A 26,983-nucleotide genomic window follows, 5' to 3' on the forward strand; every position below is an offset into this window, starting at 1 on the left:
AAAACAGTACAGTGCTGGCCTGAGGAAACAGATGAACTCCAGGGTAGACACAAAATGTTGGAGTAACTCAGCAGGAGAGGCAGCATCTCTGGAGAGAAGGAATGGGTGACATTTCGGGTCGAGACCCTTCTTGTGTCTACCTTCGATTTAAACCAGCATCTGCAGTTCTTTCCTACACAGATGAACTCCAGCGTGACTGATTGACTCAATGGACTAATCCATATTCAAACATTCTGCAGCTAACTTAAACGAGTACACGACTGCTGCCTCAGGCACTTAGACACGTGTGTAGTGGTCTGTGTGCTAAAGAAGTCAATCCAAGTGTTCCCCAACCAGGAACCGTGGGATCCACTCTCAAGTGAAGACCACTTCTGAGGCATTAAAATCAAGTGATCCAAACAGTACAAGAAATCTAGGTATGACCATCGCAGAGCCTTCGGGGATGCCATGAGGCAATTCCAGACCAAACTACAGTCCCTGAATGACCACACAGACACCCGTTAATTGTGGCAAGACATACATGATGAATAGACTACAAAGCGAAGTTAGGTAGAATTGCAGGCGACAATATATTCCTCCCTGACTTGTTCAAGGCACGCTATTCTCAATTCCAACAGAATGTCAGTGGAATCATGTAACCTGCCCTGAATGCTGTTGGTGTACCTGAATTAATGGTTATTGTCGCAGACGTCTGATCAGCCTGCCTGAGTGAAGCCATGGAAACTAACTGGCCAGGAGGAGGTCCCCAGCTGTGCCTCCAGAACCTGTCCAGACCAGCAGGCAGGTGTATTCATAGACATCTTTAACCTCCCCTCCTTCAATCAGAGGTTCCTACCTGCTTTAAGACCATTGGCACCCCCAGTGTCAAAGAAAAAAGGTAGCGCGCCTTAATGACTACTGTTGATGGTGTTGACATCATTCATCATGAAGGGTTTCGAGAGGCTGTTTATGGAGTACATCAACTCCAGCCTCCCAGACCCCTTCATGCACTGCAATTTGCCTACCACCATAATAGGTCCACATCAGACATCCTCTCCCTGGCCCTGCACTCATCTCTGGAATAACTAGATAACAAGGACATCTAGGTTAGACTCTCATTTGTTGACTCAGCCTTCAACACCATAATTCCACCAAACTGGTCTCCAATCTCCTGGACGTAGGACTCTGTACCCTGTCTGCAACTGGATCCTTGATTTCCTGACCCGTACACCATAATCAGTAAGTTCAGGCGATTAAAAAAAATCCTCCACGATAATTCTCAACATATGTCCCCCCACAAGGCTGTGTTCTCAGCTCCTTACGATACTCCCTATAGTATATAGGGTCTATACACTTCAGAATGTGGCGCCAAATTCTGTTCCAACTCTATAAAGTTTCAGATGAAACCACCAAGGTGGGGGCCAGTTCTGAAACAATGATGAGACAGGAAGGAGATTGAGAGCATTGTAGCATGGTGACAAGACAACAACATCTCCATCAACGTCAGCAAAATGAAGGCACTGGTCATCGACTTGAAGCGGGGCACAGTATGTGCCCCAGTCTGCATCGATGGTGCTGAAGTGGAGATGGTCGATGAAAGCTTTAAGATCCTCGGTGCAAATATCAACAGCAATCTGTCCTAGTACAACCACATTATAGTTACAGCCAAGAAAGCACACTAATGCATTTTGTTCTTCAGAAGGCGAAGGAAATTTGGCATGTTTCCAATTTCTCTTACAATTTCTACAGGTACACCACAGAAAAATCCAATTGAGATTCGTCACAGCTTGGTGTGGCAACCACTCTGTCCAAGAAGGGAAGGAATTGCCGAGAGCTGTGAATGTGCCCCACCCATATGCAAAGTAGCCTCACCCGTCCCCGCAACTCCATCCATACTTCACGATGCCTCAAGACAGCCGCTAATATAGAAATCAAGAACCGGGATGGCACGGTGGTGCAGCGGTAGAGTTGCTGCCTTACTACAGATGTTGTCCATACAGAGTTTGTACATTCTCCCAGTGTCTGTGGGTTTTCTCCGGGTGCTCCAGTTTCCTCCCACATTCCAAAGACATACAGGTTAGTAGGTTAATTGCCTTCGGTAAAAATGGTAAATTGTCCCCAGTGTGTAGGATAGTGCTAGTGTAAAGGGAAATCGCTGGTCAGCGCAAACTTGGTGGGCCGAAGGGCCTGTTTCCACACTGTATCACTAAACTAAACTAAAACTAATAAACGACTCACATTCTGGTTATTCTCTCTTCTTTCCTCTTCTGTCAGGCATAAGATACAAATGTTTTAAACCACATACCACGAGATTCAAGTTCAGAAGGGTCTCGACCCAAAAAGTAATCTATTCGTTTTCTTCACATGTGCTGCCTGACCTGCTGAGCTACTCCAGCGTTTTGTGGCTGCCTTGGGTTCTTCCTTGCTGATATCAGGCTCTTAAACATCTCAATTCTCAACTCTTGGACATCTCAATTGGGTGAATTTCAAATCTACATCATTGTGGCCCTTGCACTTATTTTTATCCGCTCTTTCTTTGCAGCTGCAACCCTACATCCGGCACTCTATTTTCATTGTCGCACCACCAAATGTACTCATGGATAGTATGATTTGCCTATATAGCATAGAGAGTAGTTTCTCACTTTCTCAGTATACATTACAATAATAAACGTACCAAAACAAAATTATGCCATTGTATAGTTGAGAATTCAAATACAACCAAGTCTAGTAAGGACAGTGTTGATTTTTTGTTCTTTTCCTTTCAATAGACAATAGGTACAGGAGTAGGCCATTCGGCCCTTCGAGCCAGCACCACCATTCAATGTGATCATGGCTGATCATTCCTAATCAGTACCCCGTTCCTGCCTTCTCCCCATACCCCCTGACTCCGCTATCCTTAAGAGCTCTATCTAGCTCTCTCTTGAATGCATTCAGAGAATTGGCCTCCACTGCCTTCTGAGGCAGAGAATTCGACAGATTCACAACTTTCTGACTGAAAAAGTTTTTCCTCATCTCCGCTTTAAATGGCCTACCCCCTTATTCTTAAACTGTGGCCCCTGGTTCTGGACTCTCCCAACATTGGGAACATGTTTCCTGCCTCTAACGTGTCCAACCCCTTAATAATCTTATACGTTTCGCTTAGATCCCCTCTCATCCTTCTAATTTCATTTCACATGAAAGACGAAAATCACAAGAATGAACTTTTCCTCAAAGGTTTATCTCCAACTTCCACCTCCTAGCCAAATATATTGTATTTGTTTCTATACTTTATGGAATTGAGTCATAGCCTGGATGGACTTTCCAATGCACGATGAATTAACATTCCTCACAATGAACTATGTTTGAAGACAAATTTTGTGCCGGTTGAAGAGAAAAGCTTGAACAGTATTTATTTGCTTCCTGTGTTCCATTTGCAACTACAAACAAGTCAAGAAGGTGACATGCAGTTTAATGTGGATAAGTGTGAGGTTATCCACTTTGGTGGTAAGAATAGGAAGGCGGATTATTATCTGAATGGTGTCAAGTTAGGAAAAGGGGATGTACAACGAGATCTGGGTGTCCTAGCGCATCAGTCACTGAAAGGAAGCATGCAGGTACAGCAGGCAGTGAAGAAAGCCAATGGAATGTTGACCTTCATAACAAGAGGAGTTGAGTATAGGAGCAAAGAGGTCCTTCTGCAGTTGTAAAGAGCCCTAGTGAGACCGCACCTGGAGTACTGTGTGCAGTTTTGGTCTCCAAATTTGAGGAAGGATATTCTTGCTATTGAGGGCGGGCAGCGTAGGTTTACTAGGTTAATTCCCGGAATGGCAGGACTGTCGTATGTTGAAAGACTGGGGCGACTAGGCTTGTATACATTGGAATTTAGAAGGATGAGAGGGAATCTTATTGAAACATAAGATTATTAAGGTGTTGGACACATTAGAGGCAGGAAACATGTTCCCAATGTTGGGGGAGTCCAGAACCAGGGGCCACAGTTTAAGAATGAGGGGTAGGCCATTTAGAACGGAGATGAGGAAAACCTTTTCCGTCCGAGAGTTGTAAATCTGTGGAATTCTCTGCCTCAGAAGACAGTGGAGGCCAATTCTCTGAATGCATTCAAGAGAGAGCTAGATAGAGCTCTTAAGGATAGTGGAGTCAGGGGTATGGGGAGAAGGCAGGAACGGGGTACATTGAGAATGATCAGCCATGATCACATTGAATGGTGGTGCTGGCGCGAAGGGCCGAATGGCCTACTCCTGCACCTATTGTTTATTGTCTATTGTAATACATACAGCTTGGGTCAGCCACTGACGTTAGGATCATCAGCTTGTAGCTCCCTTCTTGTCCTTGCCGATATTACTGATGATTTAGCTGTTCTGGCAAATAACACATGATCTGTTTGAACTGATTTTTCTTAAATTCTGCATGTAAAGCTTATGTTACTGCAGAAGGTTGAATACTAATTTGTACAAACCAAATAGATTGCACCTTAACAGAGCTGGAACCAAGGTCCTTGTAGGAAATTTTGCTGCTGCTGGAGGTGGAGGTTTTAACTAATTTGACAGAGCACAGGACGGGGACAGGAAGAATGCAAGAAGGGGGAGAAAGAGCAAAAGAAGGAGCCTATCGAAGATAGGCACACAAAGCTGGAGTAACTCAGTGGGACAGGCTGCATCTCTGGATATAAGGAATGGGTGACATTTTGGGTCGAGACCAGTCTGAAGCAGGGTCTTGATCTGAAACGTCACTCATTCCTTATATCCAGAGATGCGGCCTGTCCCACTGAGTTACTCCAGCATTTTGTGTCTATCTTTGGAGTATTGTGGGCAGTTTTGGGCCCCATATCTGATGAGGGATGTGCAGGTATTGGAAAGGGTCCAGAGGACGCTTACAAGAATGATCCCAGAGATGACTGGGTTAATGTAGTACAAGTGTTTGATGGCTCAGGGACTGTAATCGCTGGAATTTAGAAGGATGAGGGGGATTTCATTTAAACTTACTGAACAGTGAAAAACCCGGCTATAGTGACTGTGAAGAGGATGTTTCCACAATTGGAAGTCTAGGATAGCCTCAGAATAAAAGGATGTACTTTTAGAATGGCGATGAGGAGGAATTTCTTTAGCCAGAGGGTGGTGATTCTGTGGAATTCATTGCCACAGGTGCCTGTGGAGGCCAAGTCATTGGGTACATTTAAAGCGGAGAATGATAAGTTCTTCATTAGTAAGGGTGTCAAAGATTACGTAGAGAAAGTAGAAGAATAGGGTTGACAGAGAAAGATATCAGCAATGATTGAATGGCGGAGTAGTCTTGATGGGCCAAATGGCCTAACTCTGCGCCAATGACTTATGATCTTATGATTTATGAAAGGTGTTTGTGGGGGATTCTTAGGGACAGGATCTATCAGCATTTGGATAGGCATAGACTGGTTAGATATAGTCAGCATGGCATCATGCATGCGTCTCACAAATCTGATAAGATTCTTTCAATCAATAAACCAATAGGATTGATGAGGAAACAGACATCACCCAGATTGCCTTTAGTGAGGTCTTTGTCAAGGTCCCACATGATAGGTTAGTCTGGAAAGTAGTCTACTCTGAGATGCATGGAGTCCAAGGTGACCTGGCCCAATGGGTTCAAACTTGGCTTGAAGGATGAACCAAAGAGCAGTTGTGAAGAATTGCTATACATGGAATGCCGCAGGGGTCGGTGCGGTTGCTTGTCCACTTCTGCTTGTAATATACAATAACGATTTGGATGACAAAGTAATTAACAGCAGTAATAAATTTACAGGTTCCAGAATTGGTGTTTTTGCAGACAGTGAGCAAGGATATCCAACTTTATAACAAGACCTAAATCAGTTGGGAAGACGGGTCAAGGAAGGGAAGTGGAATTTAGAATTAAATTGTGAGGTATTGTACTTTGGCATATCAACCCAGGGCAGAACTTGCACAGCAAAGGGTAGACTCCTGGAGAGTGTTGCAGTACAGGTCATGTACACCTCAATAAGGTGAGTGCTCAGCCTTTTTTTCCTCAGGGTCGCGAATACTAAAACTAAAGGACATAGGCTTAAGGTGAGAGGGGAGTGATTAAGTGGGACCTCGGAGAACTTTTGAGGGTAGTCCATATCTGGAATGAAATGTGAGAGGAAGCTAATGAAGCAGATTTTAAAATGGCATTTGAACAAATAAAAGGGGTTTGTGAGCGATAGGCCAAATCCAGGCAAATGGGATTAGCCCAATGTGCCAACTTGTTCAGCATTGACAAGGATGGCATTAGGGCCTGTTTCTATGCTATACGGCTCTATGACTCTATTTCATCCGAGCAATTTGCATCATTATCCCAGAGTTTGAGAACACGAAATAGCTCATGAGACTGAAGAGTATTTTTAAGAAGGGACCCAATCCGAAACGTCACCCATCCTTTTTTCTCCAGAGATGCTGCCTGACTTTGTGTCTATCTTCAGTATAAACCAGCATCTGCAGTTCCTTTCTACACGCTGTGAATGCTTCAAGGCTGCTGAGCTAACCTGCTCAATTTTAAAGAAATTCAGAAGAACATGAAAATGTTAACATGGTTATGACAAGCTGAGAAGATATGTTATCAGTAAACCATAGAGAACAGTTAAATTACACTGGAAGAGGTCGAAGGCATTTGGCTTAGAGAGAGGAACAACTAAAAAGCAAAGAGGAAAGGGCATCAGAGATCCAGTTGAAGCTGCATGAGCTTCGTCATGTGGCCCTGTGATTTATGCCTGGGGAATTGGATAGAGTGGATGTGGAGAGGATGTTTCCAATAGTGGGAGAGTCTAGGATAGAGGTCATAGTCTCAGAATTAAAGGACATTCTTTTATGAAGGAGATAATTTGGTATCATTGTAATTCTGTTTGAACAGCAATGTGATCAACTCCAAACTTTTAAAATATTTAATAATCAAGGGATAAGAAGTTATTGCAGAAAAGTGCAAACGCGATAAAAAAGATCACCCGAGTTTACTGAATGGTACAGGAAGTAAAAAGGATCAAGTGGCCAACTTCTGTTTCTTTGTTCTTTTATTTTTTTGTTCTCTGAAGTTCACAGTGGTGGTACAATGAGTAAAAAAACTAATAGTAGCCAAAATGCTTGTAAATATGAAGCATTATTGACCATTGGCAACAGTTACTACAATCTGCAATCAAGGCCTGGCATTACCACTATTACAATCAAGCCCAATCCAATGAGCAACACCAGGCACAGTTGAAAACAATGTACCAACCTGGAGCTGCAATATTCACAAAGTGCTCTACCAAGTAATAAATAGAGCTAAAATAACCAAACTGGCCCATGGGGTGCTCATTCTGTTCATCAACAGTGGTGGACATTTGAACAGCCAACAAAAGGAGACTCCAAAAACGTTCACAATCTCTGCAATATAGCAAAATGCCTCATAGATGGTTCATCTTGGGTTTTTTTTTTAAAGTTCCCCGTCAGCACAGAAATCAAGATTCAGCCAATTAGATTTCCATGTAATATATAAAAATGGTTGAAATTGCTAGATGCAGTAAAGGCCATGGATCAGACAACATTCCAGCTTTGCTACTCTAGACACACTCCAGAACTATTCACACCTCAAGCCAAGCTGTTGCAACCTACTATTGTACAAAAATCCAAAATTGTCCAAATCCTTGTAGGAAAGTTACGAGTACAGATAATTGGAGGTTTTAACTAATTTGACAGGGTGGAAAGGTACAGAAAATTCAATCCAACGAATTACAACACAGACTACTCAAGCACCAAGTGATTTGCAACAGAAGATTCGTCAACAGTGTTATCAAAGACACTTCGTTACCAATACCCAGTTTAGATTTCATCGGGAGCACCTAACAACACTCTTGCTCCAGATGTAAATCAAATACACAAAGTGTAAAGTACAGGTAAGATTGGTCATCCTTGAGATCAGGACGCTAAAATGGCATCAAGAGGCTCGGGTAAAACTGGTCAATGAGCATCAAGGAAAAAATATTCCAATGGTTGGTGATGCCTCATCTAAGGGAAGACAGTTGTGGTTGTCAGAGGGCAATAATTCCAGTCTCAGGATATTATTGTGGGATTCTGCATTGCAGTCTGTTGCAACCATCCCAGATGCCTCAACAACTTTTCTTCAAATCAAAAGATTCGAAATCGGGTGATGTTCACTGACAATGTGTTCAATTGCATTTGCAACTTTCATGCCCACATGAAGCAAAATCTGTACTAGGCTTTAGCTGAAAAGCATTGTAATGCACAAATGCCACGGAAAATCCCAATGGAATAACAGCATTATCATACCAAATTTCAAATCACAGGCACATTCTGTGAAAACATTTTTTTTTAATTGCCAGGATTTTTTTTTTTAAACTGCAACAACTCAAGTTATTAAAGCGTTAAAGTTCTCGTCGTGTCTATATGTACTTTAAAATCATTGTAAACTACTGCAGAGACTAAGGCCACTCAGTCTGCCATGACCACTACAGCTAAAAATAAAACTATTATGACATCCCGATTCTTAGTGTTCAATAGCACAATAAGGTTACAAGTACATTATTTTACAGAATACATGGGTATGGTATCAATTCCTGCCTCTGCCAAACTTTAGGCCAGCAACTTCCATATCCAAATACAAGTACTGGAATAACTCAGCAGGTCTGGTAGCATCTCTGGAGAAAATGGATAGGTGACGTTTCTGATCGGGACCCTTCTTCAGACTGATTATGCTGGGGGAGGGGGTGTGGAAGGGAGAGATGTGACCCATGTCCTTATACCTCCTCACTCTACTCTATCCAGGGACCCAGACAGCCCTCAGGGGCCAAGTCAGTCCTTCCAAGTGAGTCAGAGGTTCACATGCACCTCCTCTGACCTCATCTACTGCATCCAGTGATCCTAATGTGGCCTCTGTACATTGGTAAGACAACACATAAACTCGACCATTTTGCACTCAGTCCACCAAAGCCTACTGAATGCCCCCGTACCTAACCACTAACTCGCATTCCCATTCTGACCTCCAATGCAAATTGGAGGAACAGCACCTCATATTTCACCTGAGTAGCTAACAACCCAACAGCATGACCATGGAATTCTCCAATTTCAGATAACTTCTATAAACACCTCCCTCCCTCCAAAATTAAAAGTCCATTAACCATTTCCACAAGCTTCCACTAGCTGTATCTCTAAATCTAAATAAAACTCTCCTGCATTGGTGCAGCACCTTCTCCTACCCCCTCCCCCCCTTCCTCTCTCCTCCCCTCCCCCCGCGGAAATAGATTTAAACTTTAAAATGTGAATAACTTTAAATATATAACACCGATTTCAATGAAACTTCTTCCATTAGCACCAAAGGGACGACGGTGAGTAATGTGGGCATAAAATTGTTGCGCTATCGTGTACCGCTTTGGCTGTAGTTCAGGAACAAACAAACAAAGAGTTTTAGTATATAGATGTACTAGGACACCCAAGTCTTGTTGTACTTCCCCTTTTCCTAACCTGACACCATTCAGATAATAATCTACCTTTACCGTTCTTGCCTCCAAAGTGGATAACCTCACATTTATCCACATTATACTGCATTTGCTATGCATCTGCCCACTCACCCAACCTGACCAAGTCACTCTGTCTCCAACTACATTCTATCTCTGTCCCGCCCACTCCCGACATCAGACTGAAGGGTCTCGACCCGAAACGTCACCCATTCCTTCTCTCCAGAGATGCTGCCTATCCCGCTGAGTTACTCCAGCATTTTGTGTCCACCTTCTATTTAAACCAGCATCTGCAGTTCTTTCGTACACCTTGGGAATCAATATGATTAACTTTCAATGCACTAACTCATAAGATCATAAGTGATATGAGCAGAATTAAGCTATTCGGCCCATCAAGTCTACCTCGCCATTCAATCATGGCTGATCTATCTCTCCCTTCTAACCCCATTCTCCTGCCTTCCCCATATAACCTCCGACACCCGTACTAATTAAGAATCTATTTATCTTGGCCTTAAAAATATCCACTGACTTGGCCTCCACAACCTTCTGTGGCAAAGAATTCCAGATTCGCCACACTCTGGCAAAAGAAGTCAGCGGGCCAGACAGCATCTTTGGAGAAGCTGTCTGCGGGCGATGGAAAAAAAGCTGGATGAAAGGTGGAGTCCAGGCAAAGCCTGGTAAATGATAGTTAGATACAGGTGAGGGAGGTTATGATTAGGAGATGGTACGACAGAGGTTAAAAGACAAAGGGTGGGGAAATAAGGAGAGAAGAGGCATAAATATAAAGCCACAGGAAGGAGTATAAACGGAAGCAGGGAGGGGAAAGCGAGAAATTGGTGCACATCCATGTGGGGCACAAAGATTATTAAATTCATTGTGCATACCATTGGGTTGTAAGCAAATTAAAGAGAATATGAGGTACTGTTCCTCCAGTTTGCGTTTTACCTCACTCTGGCAATAGAGGAATGAAAGGTCAGTGCAGGAATGGGAAGGGGAGTTAAAATTGTTAGCAACGAGAATGTGCACCGATTTCTCCCCCCTCCCCCCACAACCAATAGTTATTCCTGACTTTGAATTTCATATCTCTTCTCTCCTTATCTCATCATCTTTTGTCTTATCATCTCCGGCCTTTGTCCAACCATCTGTCAATTAAAACTACCTTCACCTATAACCAGCTATCACATCTCCCGACCACCTCTCTTCCAGCTTTCTTCCCCCTACCACAATCAGTCTGGAGAAGGAACCCAACCCAAAACATCACCTATCCATATTCTTCACAGATGTGGCCAGCCCACACTAACTCGAGCTTCGCATCTATCTTTGCATCTGCAGTTGCTTGTGTCTTTCTTTAAAAACCAGGGCACTTTACTTTATATTTTCCCATTTTATCTGTCACATCTTAGCCCATTCCAGAGACTGCTTACTTCTCCTCTGCATCTTTCTCACAACCACCTATGTTAGGATCATCTGCTTTTGATGTTCACAGGGAAACCATTACTCACTCATATCCCAGATTGACATCACACAAGTAGACACAAAATGCTGGAATAACTCAGCGGCAGGATCTCTGGAGAGGAATGGGTGACTTTTGAGTCGAGATCCTTCTTCAGACAACATCACACCAGTTGTCTAAGTGCTGCTAAAATCTCCCCAGTCTCATCAGAATAGAAGATTATTTGCTGATGCCAAGAGATTCAGCTCAGTGGCATGGAAAGGTATTGAGTATAGAAATTGGGAGGTCATGTTACAGCTGTATAAGAGATTGGTGAAGCCACAGTTAGAGCATTGTATTCAGTTTTAGTCACCATATAATAGGAAAGTGGTTGTCTTGCTGGAAAAGGAAAAAAGATTTACGAGGATGTTGCCATGACTTAAGGGCCTGAGAGGTTGAGCAGGATAGGACTTTATTCCTTGGAGCACAGGAGGATGAGGGGTTATCTAATAGAGGTGAACAGATCATGGGAGGAATAGATAAGGTAGATGCAGTGTTCTCCCCAGAGTAGGGGAATCGAGAACCAGAGGACATACGTTTAAAGTGACGGGAGAAAGATTTAATAGGTACCTGAGGGGTAATTTTTTTTCCCCCAAACAAAGGGTGGTGGGTATATGGAACAAGCTGCCGGAAGAGGTAGTTGAGGCACATACTATCATAATGTTTAAGAGACATTTGGACAGGTACATGGATGGGATAGTTTTAGAGGTACATAGAACAAGCATGGGCAGGTAGGACTAGTGTAGTGTAGGACTAGTGTAGATGGGACATGTCAGTCGTCAAAAGACCTTGCTGATGTGTGGAGATGAGGAAGTGGCCCAAGAAAACGAATAAGATAGATCTGGCTGTGCGTTCCTCATCTCCACAGATGTACATCCAATCCAAAGCACAGGTAAATGCCAGCAGTTATATCCATTACTTTGGATTGGTGGGTTGGATGATCCAGCCCATTGAAAAATCCATCACACCCTTTAATATATTGAAAATATGTCAAAAGTTACGATTAACAGCAACATCTTGAAGTGTAGTGATGACTGGCATGCATAATGGTAAATGACCATCTGCTCAGTTACAGAACCGTTTGTTTTTTTCCAACTCAGCGCTCAGAGAAGTGGTGGAAATTTTTGTTTCACATATACTAGATCCTCAAAAGAAATTCCTATATTTAAACCAGTTCATCTTAATTGTTTCTTAAAGTTCAATATGTTTTGCAGTAATGGAAAACTTAAATAACTGCAAATTTAAAAAATGCATGCTGGAATAGCTCAGCAGGTCAGGCAGCATATATGGAAACATATACAATTAACACTTCAGGACCAGAGGCCTGGACAAAAAAAATCCCTGTTTACAGCTGCAAAATTTAAATAGGGATTTCAAAAATATTTACTGCTTCTCATGACCACTGAACTACCAAGATGGTTGCAAAAATTCATTCTCTTTCGGGAGAACAAATTTGCTCCCCTCTAATTCAGCCTACCTATACACCAGATCTGCAGAAAAATGGTCCACCAGGAAACCACTTTGCTCAAGGGAAATTAAGGATGGGCAATAAACACTGGTCTTCTCAGCAATGCCCAATCCAAAAAAAGAATTGAAAGATGGAAATGTCAGATGGACCAATAGTGTATAATAAATAAACTGTATTTGTATTGTGCATGTAAAATAAATAATGTGCGGACAGCATCTGTTTGTACACCCCTTCATCCATTTAATTCCCATCTTCTAGCACCACTTCACAGGAAGCCAACATTTGATCTTAGATATCCAAGTGCAGCCACAGCAAAGATCAACTAGTAATTTCATACAAAAGGTTTTAAAAGCTTTAAAGAAAATGTTGCAATAGTAACTCAATTCCCTATACCAGCCTATCAACATTGATCAATTAACTGAAACATCATCAGGCTTTTGTGATTCACACAATGAGTTATGATATTTGCAGCTCATACACCAACCCATTGCTTGGGGAAGGATAAATGAGAGTACCACGTTAAAACAGAATAAAGAGCTTATATAATCTGTTTCTACCTTTCATTCAATGAATATGATGGCTTCCTTAAAGGGATGCAGTTCCACAGACATCCAGTACTTCACCAGAGTAGCCATTATTCAGCTGTGAGTTATGGCAGCATTAGCAAGCTATTCAGTGGCAGGGGTATCATAGACAAGCTTGATTGTGTCCTCACCCGATGTGCAAACATACACAGCCAACAGAAAATGCTGGATAGGCTAGGGACGTATACTCATACACTTTAACCAGGCTTATCCAGAGGTATTGATAACAATTATAATGCCTCTCCCAACAACACAGATTAAATTAGGCAACTCAGCATTTTTTTTTTTTAATTGGGTGGCACAGCTACTCAAAGAACAAATGAGTTTGTTGTTCAGTGATGCTGATAGACACTGTAATTAATTACAATATTTAGCAAAGTTTATGAAAAGGTTATCGGTGGTGGTTAATTGATGACTGGAAAATGGCAGTAAAGCCTTCAAATAAATGTTATCGATAACAGTGGTAAACTCACAGGGAATTTGCAGGACATTCATTTTATTTATCAATAAGAATCCGTGTTTTGGTTTTAAAAGAAACCTAATTTTTAGAATGTATCCAATAACTAAACAATGAAAAATTAAATTTTTAGGAAGTGTCAAGAAAACAAGAAGTCCTGAAAGAAGCAAAAAAATGTCCAGTTTCAACTAATTTACAAAGATGATTAACAAATAGAACATTAATTTTAATAGATGAAAATGCAGTAAAGAACTAACTATTATTAGTATTTTAATTTAATATTCCAGTGAAGTCAATGATAATTTTGAAAAAATAATGAGCTTATATAGCATTTTAACACAGCCTCAGGTAAAGTAGTACACAGGGGTCTGGATTCCACACAATGAAAATGACACATGCTACTGGAGGTTTAAAATAAATCACAATACAGATTTAGTTAAGTATTACTTGGTGTGAGAAATATTAAAACCAAGTAAGACATCCTTTTCCACTGCAAAAAAAATGTGCAGTCTGAGGCACTTTGATAGATTTTTTTAATTATTAGAGGATGGGATTGGGTTACAACTAAAGCTCAATCACTTCACTTTTGAAGATACTGATCAAAAAAGCATAAATCTATGATGAATGCTTCACCCAATACGTTACTGAATTGACCTTTTTTAAATAAAAAAGATGGGCAGGACATTGGCACAGCTAGTAGAACTGCCACCTCAGTTCCAGAAACATAGGTTCAATCTTGACTTCGGTTGCTGACTGTGTAGTTTTCACAATTTTCATTTTGACTGCCAGGGTTTCCTTGGGGTGCATTGGTTTGCTCCCTCGTCTCAAGGATGTGCATAATAGTAAATTTATTGGCCACTGTAAATTATCCCAAAGTGAGTAAAAGAACCTGGGCACAAAAACAACAAACTGCTGGAGTAACTCAGCGGGTCAGGCAGCATCCTACGCAGCTTGGATAGGTGATGTTTGGGTCGGGACCCTTCAACAGAATCTGAGATTGGGGGAAAGCAGCTGTTGAGAATGTAGGAAGAATAAAAAATAGGATTCATGTTTTACATTGTAAAAGTGTTTCTAGAATTATTTTTCACAAACTTGTTTAAAATGCACACAAATGGCTACTCTTTCACATTCACCTTTATGGATAGGCAGTGCCACCAAGAATAGACAGATAGCAACAGTATGCATCAACACACAGGTTCTTGTAAAAACATGTAGGAAAAAAACTGCAGATGCTGGTTTAAATCAAAGGAGGACACAAAATGCTAGAGTAACTCAGCGGGTCAGCCAGCATCTCGAGAGAGAGAGAGAGAGAGAGAGAAGGAATGGATGACGTTTCCAGTCGAGACCTTTCTTCAGACTATAGTTACCCCAGCATTATGTGTCTACTTGTAAAAACACACGTGCTCTCTCTGTCCTTGGACGCTGCCCAGGGGTCATAGACTCAGAGTGAGAGTGTGGAAACAGGCCCTTCAGCCCATCTTGCCCACACTGGCCAACATGTCCCAACTACACTAGTCCCACCTGCCAGCATTTGGTCCATATCATTCCAAACATGTCCAGCCCATGTGCCTGTCTAACTGTTTCTTAAATGCTGGGATAGTCCCTGCCTCAACTATGTCCTCTGGCAACTAGTTCCATACATCCACACCGTGGATGGATCACCACCATCTACGGAGTTTATACGTTCTCCCCGTGACCTGCATGGGTTTTCTCTGAGATTTTCGGTTTCCTCCCACAATCCAAAGACGTAGGGAATTGTAGGTTAAATGGATTGTTGTAAATGTAACATGTAAAATTATCCATAGTGTGTATAGGATAGTTAATGTGTAGGGTAGTTAATGTGTTAATGTGGATCACTGGTCGGTGCGGACTTGGTGAGCCGAAGGGCCTGTTTCCGCGCTGTATCTCTAAAACTAAAAACTAAAACCTCTGCTTGACGAAAATCCAATTTAGTATGTCACTCTGAAATGCCTTCTAATTCCAGTTCCAAATTGCATGATTAAAACCTGGGCTAAAGCACTCAAACCCTTATCAACAAAGACAGCAAAGAAAAACTGCAGTCTCACCTATACAGCTGGAGTATGGCATGCTTAATTTTATATTCAAATTATTTTACAATAAAAGTCAATATATCCGTGAACCTGAAACTACTTATAACCTGCATGTTGATTTCAGGTACAAAGACACAAGTACGTCATAACACCGTGCTAGCTGTGCTATTCTAACTTTGATACAACAACTAGGTATTTTTATAAATGTCATTTCATTTGTCACTTTATCCCGTCACTTAACCCATCTCCAGCCAGCTTTGCCTCAATAAACATGGATCTATTACATTTGATCTCTTCATTCAAAGCATTGATGTACATTGTAAACTGCTGGGGTTCAGGCAGTTATCTGTGACACTCCAATTTCTTCCTATTCTGGAGTATCTGTTCATTAACCAAGTCTCTCAGAATACACCAGCAAATTGGCCCCAATCACACATTTCCTAATTTGGTTTTATAACCACTTTTGTTGCATCTTATTGTAGCTTTCTGAACATCCAAACGCACTGTATACACATTATCCATTATGATAGCTACAACATTAAGATACTTGCATCAAACATGGTTTCCCTTGCAACGTGTTGAATTTACCCAATCCTTAAATGATCTTCTAAGTGCTCTGTTCTCATATTCTTAGAACAGATGAGCATTTTCCAAACAAAGTTAAATGGAATATTTCCACATTTCACTCCTTTTTACAGCCTCTCCTCCCGCACTTGCCCTAAATAGTGAGGTAACATTAACCACCTTCTTCCTATCATTGAAAACCGTTCTGCAGTAGTGAGAATTTATAAAGGATGAAAACCACTTTTCACCATGAACATCTCCTTCAAAGCCCAAAGATGAACATATTAGACCCAGGAGATTTATCAACTTATAATTCTATTAATTACCTTCATTACCTTAATCACAGGACATATTCTCTACTTCGTTCAGGAGGTTCTACCATGAAAATAGAAAATAATTGTTTAATTTCTCTGGTATTTACTTGCTCTGCAATTTAAATTAATCCTCCTGTGACGTGCAGGGAATCTTTTGCTATTTTCTTTCATATCATTAAAATTTACAATCTGTTTTGGTTCTTACCAAATTATTCTCATATCTTGCCTTCTGCTTTCTAATCAACATTTCGGTCCTCCTTTGCTATACGTTAAATAAAATGTTCCCAATCTTTTAGCTTACTGTTCTTTTGTGTAAGATTTTAACCCCTTCATATCAACCAATCTTAATATAAAATTACGGTATTTATTCACAAAATGCTGGAGTAACTCAACAGGTCAGGGAGCATCTCAGGAGAGAAGGAATGGGTGACGTTTTGGGTCGAGACCCTTCTTCAGTCTGAAGAAGGGTCTCGACCCGAAACATCACCCATTCCTTCTCTCCTGAGGTGCTGCCTAACCTGCTGAGTTACTCCAGCATTTTGTGAATAAATACCTTCGATTTGTACCAGCAGTTATTTTCGATTTGTATCTGCAGTTATTTTCTTACACTTAATATATAATTAGATCATTATGCTCACTATTTGGTAAAGGCCCTTAACTTCCAGTTTGACAACAACCCTTTTCCATTGTACAATTCTGTACTGCTCCAAACAGATATTCTTAAATATTGGAAACTGGCAGGTTTCACAGCTCGTGGCTGCAGAAAATCTATGTCCTGGACCATACTGTTCACTATGACAATTATGACAACATTGCTTTTTGCTCCCAAAAAATCTAAATTGCCCTCGACCATAAAGCAGTGGTCAGTTTGCTTATTCTCCCGACAGTCTCTGCAATCACCCACATAAACAGCAAGAATTTCACATCTGAAGAATTTCATATTTGTACATACCCAAGTGCAAGGACCTAGACAAGCACTTTCTTATCTTCATCTACTTTCTGGATACCCAAACCCACCTCACTTAAAATGACATCTACTATTTTTAGATTACTTTCGATTAAACTTGTATAATGCAACACAATTTCTGGTTCATAATCTGCAGCATTACATTGTATTAAGTGCTATTCATCAGATGAATCGGCATTGGAGAGAGTCCAGAGGAGGTTTACGAGAATGATCCCGGGGATGAATGGGTTAACCTATGTCTTATAGAAACAGGCCTTTCAGCGCACCACGCCGACCATCAATCATCCATTCACACCAGTTCCGTTATCCCACTTCCTCATCAACTCCCTACATTAGGGGCAATTTTAAGAGGCTAATTAACCAACAATTCCACACGACTTTGGGATGTGGGAGGAAACCGGAGCACCCAAAGGAAAACCACATGGTAACAGAGAGAAAATGCAAACTCCACACTGACAGCACCTATGGTCAAGATCAAACCTAGATCTCCACTGAGGCAGCGGTGTCAGCCTCTAATATTGCTAGTTATTACATCTTCATGGTATTTTGCTTTGTGTTGCCCCAAGACATCTAAAGACATGTTCACATACAATAGGTATAACTTCATGACATATAAATGTAATAATCAAGATTCAGACAGTCAAGATTGGAAATGAGTGAAAGCCCACAATATCAACCGTGCATACATCATAGAGCTGTAAAGATGGAACAGATATATAGATACCCACTCTAGTCAAGTCAAGTCAATTTATTTGTATAGCACATTTAAAAACAACCCACGTTGACCAAAGTGCTGCACATCTGACTAGGAAAAAAAGAAACATACAGTGGCAGGCAGCCAAACACAACGGCGCGGCCATCTTGAACAAAATGTTAATTCAATCACTCTAGGTGGGGTGATGGGTACCTCTTCACTATGAAACTGAAGGGTCCAATTTTAAATAGTTTTGTGAAATCTACAATTCAAACAATGTTGAATTAACATTCATAGAAAATGCTAGCCGTTGCAGCAGCAACACTTGAAAGCTTTGTATTGATTTTTGCCGAAATAGATCTGAATTGTTGCTGCTTGTTGCATTATTCAGTGATCAATATTAGCTGTCACTGCAAATAAAAGGAAATAATTTCTAAACTGAGTTACATACTGGTGCAAAGAAAATGCTTGTTTGGGCCATGATAAAGATCTTTGTATCCTCTGTAGTCACTGGCAAGGTCCCAGAGGACTGGAGAATAGTCAACGTTGCTCTATTGTTTAACAATAGGGATAATCCAGCAAATTATTGGTCAGTGAGCCTTACTTCAGTGTAATGAAATTATTGGAGAAGGTTCTGAGGGATATGATCTACTCACATCTGGAAGACTATCAACATTTGAAAGGCTTTGTGCAAGAGAGATCATATCTTACAAACTTGATTAAGTTTTTGGAGGAGGTGATAAAGATGATTGATGAGGGTAGGACAGTGGATGTTGGCTATACGGACTTTCGTGAAGCTTTTGACAAGGTCCCTCATGATAAGACTGATGCAGAAGATTAAGATACATGGATTATTTGGCGATTTGGTAGATTGGATTCAAAATTGAAGACAATAGTGCAGGGTGCTTATTCTTGTTGGATGTCTTTGGCTGGTGGCAGGGCCACTGTTTGTCAAGTGAATAAATGATTTGGGTGAAAATATAGGAGAGCTGATTAATATGTTTGCAGACATTATAAAACTCAGACGAGTTTCTGGGTATTTTCACATACCTGCAAGGTTCGCACAGGAGCAGCAGGTGAAGGAGTGAGTGCGGGGATTGGCTGAGGAATTTAAATGAGCAAATCGGTAAGTTAGCGAATGGGTCAATTTATCAGCTAATATAAGCAAGGGTTGCTCTAGGGCAGGGGTCTCTAAACTATGGCCCGCCGGCCACATCCAGCCCGCTGAGAGATTTTTTCCGGCCCGCCAAGAGATTTTAACACATTCCGTGCTGCAGCTCGGCTTCCCCGTCTTCTCCCATCAGCGCATCTCCGGCTGCCTCCCGGTGCTCCAAAGTCCCGACACCTCTCCCCGTTGCTGCGCTCCTCGCTCCTCCAGGCTCTGCGCCACCGCTCCACGCATCACTTCCTGCGGCTCTTCAGCCCCTCGACGTTCCTGCTGGCCCTCCAGCCCTTCTCCCCACTCGCCTGTAAGGGGTTAACATTACAAATGCAGCTATGTGGGCTTTATTGCAGGAGTGTAAAAGCTCCAGCTCGGATTATTCCTGGGGCATCCTGTTGTCAGCATGGAATCGCGGTTTATGGCTGATCGTATCCTCTGATATCAGCAACCAGCGTTCAAAGCTTTGAAGTGTTAAGAAGAACATCTTGCCATATGGACTGCCCTTTGTTCCCAAGAAAGAGGTCACGATGGACACGACGGACACGGAGGTCCCGAAAGACACAAAGATTTATAGGGCATTGTAAACTTGCCATATAAGGCAGTGATGGAAAAATACTGGCACATGTATTTAGGGTATAAAAGGTGTGTAAATGTAAGCTTTTGGAGAGAGAGGCTACACTAGCTGCCTGAGCGTTTCTGAACGCTCCGGTATCTAGGCTCTCTCCCACCTGGGTGAGTAGAATAAAGAGGATAAACGATTTTGGTTGTCTGACTATTCTGTTAATAGGTCACAAACTACAACACGCCCTCTCCGTCAGCCGGGCTCCGTTTCCACTTGGCCTTTGCTCAACACCTCGAGGCTGGGGCGGCGGAGTAGAGCCGTGGCCTGGTCTCCCTCGGCTCCCAGCGCCCAGCCCAGCTCTTGTTGCTGCTCGGCCTCTGCCACCGATCGGCCTCTCCTCGACTCCTCATCCTCCTCAGGCTCGATACTCCGCTCCTCTTCTTCCACTGCCTCCTCCTCCAAGGCCATCGAGCACGACTCCCTGGGCCCCTTGCCCTCAGGCCCTGGAGGGTCGCCGACCTCTAGCACTCGCTGCTTCTACTCCTGCAGACCTCCAGGCCCCTCGGCTCAGGTTCTTCCCGCTGCTCCTCTCCCAGCTCGCTCAACCCCGTCCTTTCCTCCTCCTCCTCTTCTTCTGCCTCCACCGGCCAGTCGGTGGCCCCCTGTTTATCGGCCTTGCTCTCCTGCCTCCATTCCCGGCCCCGGTTCCTCTTCCTCCGCCGGATCCTCCAGCTTCTTCCCCATTTTCTACAGCACAAAAATTGAACATTTTGGCGTTTTTTTCAAGGTAAGAGCATACTTGTTGCATGTGTTACTAGTGTATGCCGGAAGCTACCATGTACTCCAGATGGCTTGAATTTCTTCCATTTGTTTTACTTAAGTTCTTTTTTGAGTTCATTAAATTTATAAAACTGATATTTCTTTATTTTTTCCTACAGCCTGCACAAATGTGCCAAATATATATTGTGGCCCTCATGCTGAAAAGTTTGGAGGCACCTGCTCTAGGGGAGCGGCCTAGTTGAGGGAAGTTCCTTGTGAGAAAAGTGTGAGTCTTTGGCTCGAGAGTCTTCGGCGAGGAGACTGAGGGAGGAGACGACGCCAAAACAACTGTGGAAAGTGTGTCCAGGTTCAGCTCCTGAAGGACCGTGTTGGGGCACTGGAGAGGCAACTGGATGACCTCAAGATCATCCGGGAAACGAGTGTTTCCTGGACAGAGACCTACAGCGAGATTGTTACACCAAAGATACAGGAAGAGACAAGGTGGGTGACGATGAGGAAGGGAAGGAAGCTTGGAGCACAGGGGGTTTGTACCTCTTGAAAACAGGTTCATTCTCTTGAAAGCTGTCGGGACAGAAGACACTGCCATTCTGAGCGGCGGACAGGTCTACAGTCAAAACGTGGCGCTGAAGCAAAGCCGAAGAGACAGACGTCAGGCAGAGTCGTGGTCGTCGGGGACTGCATCGTGAGACGTACAGGCAGGGGTTTCTGCGGCAACAGGCAGGATTCAAGGATGGTGTGTTGCCTCCCTGGTGCCAGGATCCAAGATGTCACAGACCAATTGCAGAGCATTCTCAAGGGTGAATGGTAGCGCATGTCGGCACAAATGACGCCGGAGGAAAGAGATTGTGCAGCGTGACTTTACAGAGCTTGGAAGAAAGTTGAAAAGCAGGACCTTCAGGGTGGTTATCTCCGGTTTGCTTCCAGTTCCTCATACAGGTGATGGCTGGAACAGGGAGATAGGGGATCTGAATGTGTGGTTGAGGAACTGGTGCAGGGGGCAGGGATTTAGATTCTTAGATCTGTTGGGGGGGGGGTAAGTGAGGATTGTACAAAAGGGACGGGTTACACCTTAACAGGCAGAGGACCAGCATTCTGGCAGGCAGTTTGCCACTGCTACATGGGAGGGTTTAAACTAAATGGTGATTGGGGGGGGGGGGGGGAGGGGACAAATGGGAAATACAAGAATGGAGTTAAAGGGAAAGAGAGTATAGGAAAAGTTAAGAAAGACACCAGAATTAACCGGGCAGAAAGCTCACGAAGGGAAAGGAGAGTATGGGCAAGTGAAATAGGAAGCAATGTGAAAGGTGAGGTCAGTAATGGATTAAAAGTATTATATATATGAATGCACAAAGTATAAGAAGTAAAGTGGATGAGCTTGAGGCTCAGTTCGAGATTGGTAGATATGACGTTGTGGGGATTACAGAGACATGGCTGCAGGAGGATCGGGACCTGGAAATGAATATTCAGGGTTATACGTCCTATAGAGAGGAAAGGCAGGTCGGCAGAGGAGGTGGGGTAGCGCTGTTGGTGAAGGATGAAATTCAGTCCCTTGCGAGTAGAGTCACTGTGGATAGAATTGAGGAATTGTAAAGGTAAGAAGACACTAATGGGAGTTATCTACAGGCCCCCAAACAGTAGGCTGGATATAGGGTGCAAGTTGCAGCAGGACTTAAAATTGGCATGTAACAAAGATAATGCCACTGTGGTTATGGGAGATTTCAATATGCAGGTAGACTGGGAAAATCAGGTTGGTTCGGGACCCTAAGAAAGGGAGTTTGTAGAGTGCATCCGAGATGGATTCTTAGAGCAGCTTGTACAGGAGCCTACCAGGGAGAAGGCAATTCTGGATATAGTGTTGTCTAATGAACCAGATTTAATAAGGGAACTCAAGGTAAAGGAACCACTAGGAGGTAGTGATCATAATACGATAAGTTTTAATCTGCAATTTGAGGGGGAGGTTAAATCAGAAGGGTCAGTGTTGCAGTTAAACAAAGGGGACTATGAAGGCATGAGAGTGGAGCTGGCCAAGGTGGACTGGAAAAGGATCCTAACAGGAATGACGGTGGAACAGCAATGGCAGGAATTTCGGGGTATAATCCAGTAGATACAGGATAATTTCATTCCAAAGAGGAATAAAGATTCTCAGGGGAGTAAGAGGCAACCGTGGCTGACAAGGGAAGTTAGGGATGGAATAAAACTAAGAGGAAAGGTATATAACATAGCAAAGAGTAGCGGGAAGCCAGAGGATTGGGAAACTTTCTAAGGACAACAGAAGGTAACATAAAGGATAATACAGGGTGAAAAGATGAAGTATGAGGGTAAACTGGCCAAGAATATAAAGGGTAGTAAAAGCTTCTTTAGGTATGTTAAGAGAAAAAGATTAGTAAAGACAAATGTGGGTCCCTTGAAGGCAGAAACAGGTAAAATTATTATGGGGAACAAGGAAATGGCAGAAGAGTTGAACAGATACTTTGGTTCTTCACCAAGGAAGACACAAACAATCTCCCAGATGTACTAGAGGATCAAGGGAGAAGGGTCAATGTTATTATGATTGCTCTCAGATTTTCTAGAAGCAGCATAACTCACTATACAGCCAAAGTTAAAAGGTTCCAAGACTCAACTTGGCAGACCTATGACTATGGTCTAAAATCATATTTGCATCATATTTAGTGCAATATATTACAATTGGTTAGATTACAAACTGAAATGTAAATTGCCAATACTAATCGAAGGTATCACAAAATGCTGGAGTAACTCAGATTTGTACCAGCATCTGCAGTTATTTTCCTACACAACTTGCCAATACTAATGTTTGTGGTATGACTAACTACAGTGCAATCATGGGATACTTCTCACAATTAAGAATTTTGAAAAGACAATTTATAAAAGGTCTTCATTTTTACTTTTATTCCATTTCTACCTAACTGGAGACCTTAGAACTATCTTTAATAAGACTTTACTGGACTTTGTCTTGCACTAAATGTAAGTGCCCACTGTGGGCAGCTTGATTGCAGTCATATATAGTCTTTTCGCTGACTGGGTAGCATGCAAACAAAAGCTTCTCACTGTACGGTGGAACACATGACAATAATAAACTAAACAAAACTTCTAATTCAATAATCTATTTAACCTAGAAATCAATCTGATCGAGTCTTCACTGCACATTTTTAATCACAAGCATATCCTTCATGTGGAATGGAGACCACTCAATAATCTGATGCTGGTCTCATTAGGGACTTGGGTAAACACAGCAAAGCATTTTTCCTCATACTCAATCTCTTGCAAAAAAAGCCAAGTAAACATCTGCTTTCCTAATTGCTTGCTGACCCATATGTTAACTTCAGGTGGTTCTTATGCATGGACCACCAGAACTTTTCAAATCCCACAAAATTTTGCACACAATTGCTAATTAGCATGCATTACAAGTGTACGGCTTTCATCAATGTGACATCTAATTTTCTAACATGAAACACACAAACAAGTCCAATGTTTTTTGCACCTATCTCGTTCTTAACTTCCACCAAAAAAGTAGTCCTTCTTGATTTTCTGAACTATGGTCCTTTAACTCTATTCTGTTCTTTATTTTCAGACATTCTGGTTTCCGCCATCCCATGTTGCCAATTTCTTCTGAAAGCAAAAGGAATATTGAATCCACAACTACATCTCTGCAATGGCTTTTTAGACCACAGCCATGGTTGTCATTCGCTCAATTGTTTTCAGCTCACGGACTCTAATTCAAGGAATGCTCTTATGGGTTACTTGCACTATTCTTTGCTAATAGTCTAGTTACCACGATCCGTATTACTTTTCTACATTTATAACTTTATCCTATCCATTACACTTAAAATTCTTCTCGCCAGGCACCATAATGACACAAGTGGTAGGCTGCCACATGGTGCTAGAGACTCTGGTTCGATCCTGACCTCGGCTGCTGTATGGAGCTGGCACGTTCTCCCCCTGACCACATGGGATTCCAAGTAAGTGTGGGTTTGTAGGTTAATTGGTCTCTAAATTGCCCCTAGTGCACAGGGAGTGACTGAGAAGTGGGATAACAGAACTAGTGTGAACGAGTGATCGATGGTCAGAGTGGACAGGATGACCCAAAGGGCTTACTTCCATGCTTTATCTTTCAAATCGGAACCCATCACAACAATTTAGTTTACAGTCTACCGTATTAGTTATTTGATTTGTGGGGATATTGATCCCAACTTGATTCAATTAAAACCCTTCCCAAAGGAACAGCTCCCACCTCTCCCATACTGGGAGTGTCAGTACCCCATATATTTAAATCCATTTCTCCCACTCCAAAATTGGAACCATGTTTTCAATTCTCTGTTTTTATTGTCCTTAAACCAATTCAAACATGACTGCATTGGTGCTACCTCTTGTACCCATGCAGAACTCACTGACTTCATACATTTCTCCACTAATTTTTCTCCACTAATTTTCATGCTGCTCTTAAATATACTTGGACCATCTCCAACATTTTCCTACCGTTTCTGGATCTCGCCATCTCCATCACAGGAGACAGACTAGTGACCGACATCTACTACAAACCTACTGACTCCAAGAGCTATCTTGACTGCACTTTTTCCCACCCTGTCTCCTGTTAAAAAGTCTATCCCCTACTCCCAATTCCTCCGTCTACGCCGCATCTGCGCCCAAGACGAGGTGTTTCACACTAGGGCATCAGAGATGTCCTCGTTCTTTAGGAAACAGGGCTTCCCCTCTTCCATTATAGATGAGGCTCTCACGAGGGCCTCCTCTATATCCCGCAGCTCCGCTCTTGCTCCCCCTCTCCCCATTCGTAACAAGGATAGAGGCCCCCTTGCCCTCACCTTCCACCCCATCAGCCAGCATGTACAACAAATTATCCTCCAACATTTCCATCAGCTCCAACGGGATCCCACTACTGGCGACATCTTCCCATCTCCTCCCCTTTCTGCCTTCCAGAGACCGTCCCCTCCATAACTCTCTGGTCCACTCGTCCCTTCCCACCCAAACCACCGCAGGAGATGCAACACCTATCCTTTTACCTCCCCCCTCGACTCCATCCAAGAACCCAAACAGTCTTTCCAGGTCAGGCAGAGGTTCACCTGCACCTCCTCCAACCTCATCTATTGTATCTGATGTTCAAGATGTCAACTTCTCTACATCGACGAGACCAAACGCAGGCTCAGCGATTGTTTCGCTCAAAACCTTAGCTCAGTCTGCCTTAACCAACCTGATCTCCCGGTGGCTCAGCACCTCAACTCCCCCTCCCAGTCTGACCTTTCTGTCATGGGCCTCCACCATTGTCATAGTGAGACCCACCGCAAATTGGAGGAACAGCACCTCATTTCGCTCGAGCAGCTTACAGCCCAGCAGTATGAACATTGACTTCTCTAGCTTCAGATACCTCCTCTTTCCCTATCTTTACCCTCCCCCTTCCCAGTTCTCCCACTGTCTTCCTGTCTCCAACTACGTCCTTTCTTTGACCTGTTCCCTCCCCTGACATCAGTCTGAAGAAGGGTCTCGACCCGAAACGTCACCCATTCCTTCTCTCCCGAGATGCTGCCTGACCCGCTGAGTTACTCCAGCTTTTTGTGACACCTTCGATTTGTACCAGTATCTGCAGTTATTTTCCTACATGACTCAGATAATAATCTGCTAACTACTACCATTGTGGTCTGCGTTTTATGTTAGATTCTGGCTGTTGTTACTCCTTCAGCAGAAACTCCTATGTCCTATCGGTTGTTGGTTCCCACTTGGATCACAGTAAATGGATCTTTTCTCTCCCATCAAGTTCCTCTCCAGCTCCATAGAGAAAGCCATGTCCCTGGTGCCAAACAGGCAACATAACCTTTAAAACTCACGTACATGGCTGCAGAAAACAGTACCCATGCCACGTTATCACTATTACCTCTCCGACTACTTCAACTTGAATAAATTCCATACTTGTTGGATGTGTTTGTGGACCAAGGTTCCTCCAACTCTATCCTCAGATGTCCAAATCTGCCTCATTAGCAGTTACACTTTACATTATTGACTGATCCATCTAAGGGCTTCATAAAACAAAATATCCAGGTAGCTTTCCCTCTCTCTGATGGATTCCAGTGTCCAAATCCTGAAATCCAGCTCAAAAAGGACGATAGACATAAAAAGCTGGAGTAACTCAGCAGGACGAGGTCAAGTCCCTTCTTCAACAATGTCTGAAGGGTCTCGTCCTGAAATGTCACCCATTCCTTCTCTCCAGAGATGCTGCCTGTTATTCCAGCTTTTTGTGTCTATCTTTGGTTCAAACCAGCATCTGCAGTTCCTTCCCACACAACTCCTCAACAAGGAATACTGGTTCCTCGTGTTTCAGATAATTACTGTAGGTGGGGATGCCATGGATCCCGAGAGCCATCACTCCCACATGCTAAAGCTACAATATACCATCAGCTTTAATTATTTAAAATATA

General features: G+C 42.7%; 1 protein-coding gene across 2 annotated transcripts in view; it reads right to left on the minus strand.

The window, feature by feature from the left end:
• LOC144597200 (tau-tubulin kinase 2-like) overlaps positions 1-26,983 on the minus strand; it is a 169,315-nt gene that overhangs the window by 137,356 nt on the left and 4,976 nt on the right. The gene's annotated exons all lie outside the window — the stretch shown is intronic.

Source organism: Rhinoraja longicauda, chromosome 10 (assembly GCF_053455715.1).
Source record: "Rhinoraja longicauda isolate Sanriku21f chromosome 10, sRhiLon1.1, whole genome shotgun sequence".
In the NCBI taxonomy this organism is placed as follows: Eukaryota; Metazoa; Chordata; class Chondrichthyes; order Rajiformes; family Arhynchobatidae; genus Rhinoraja; species Rhinoraja longicauda.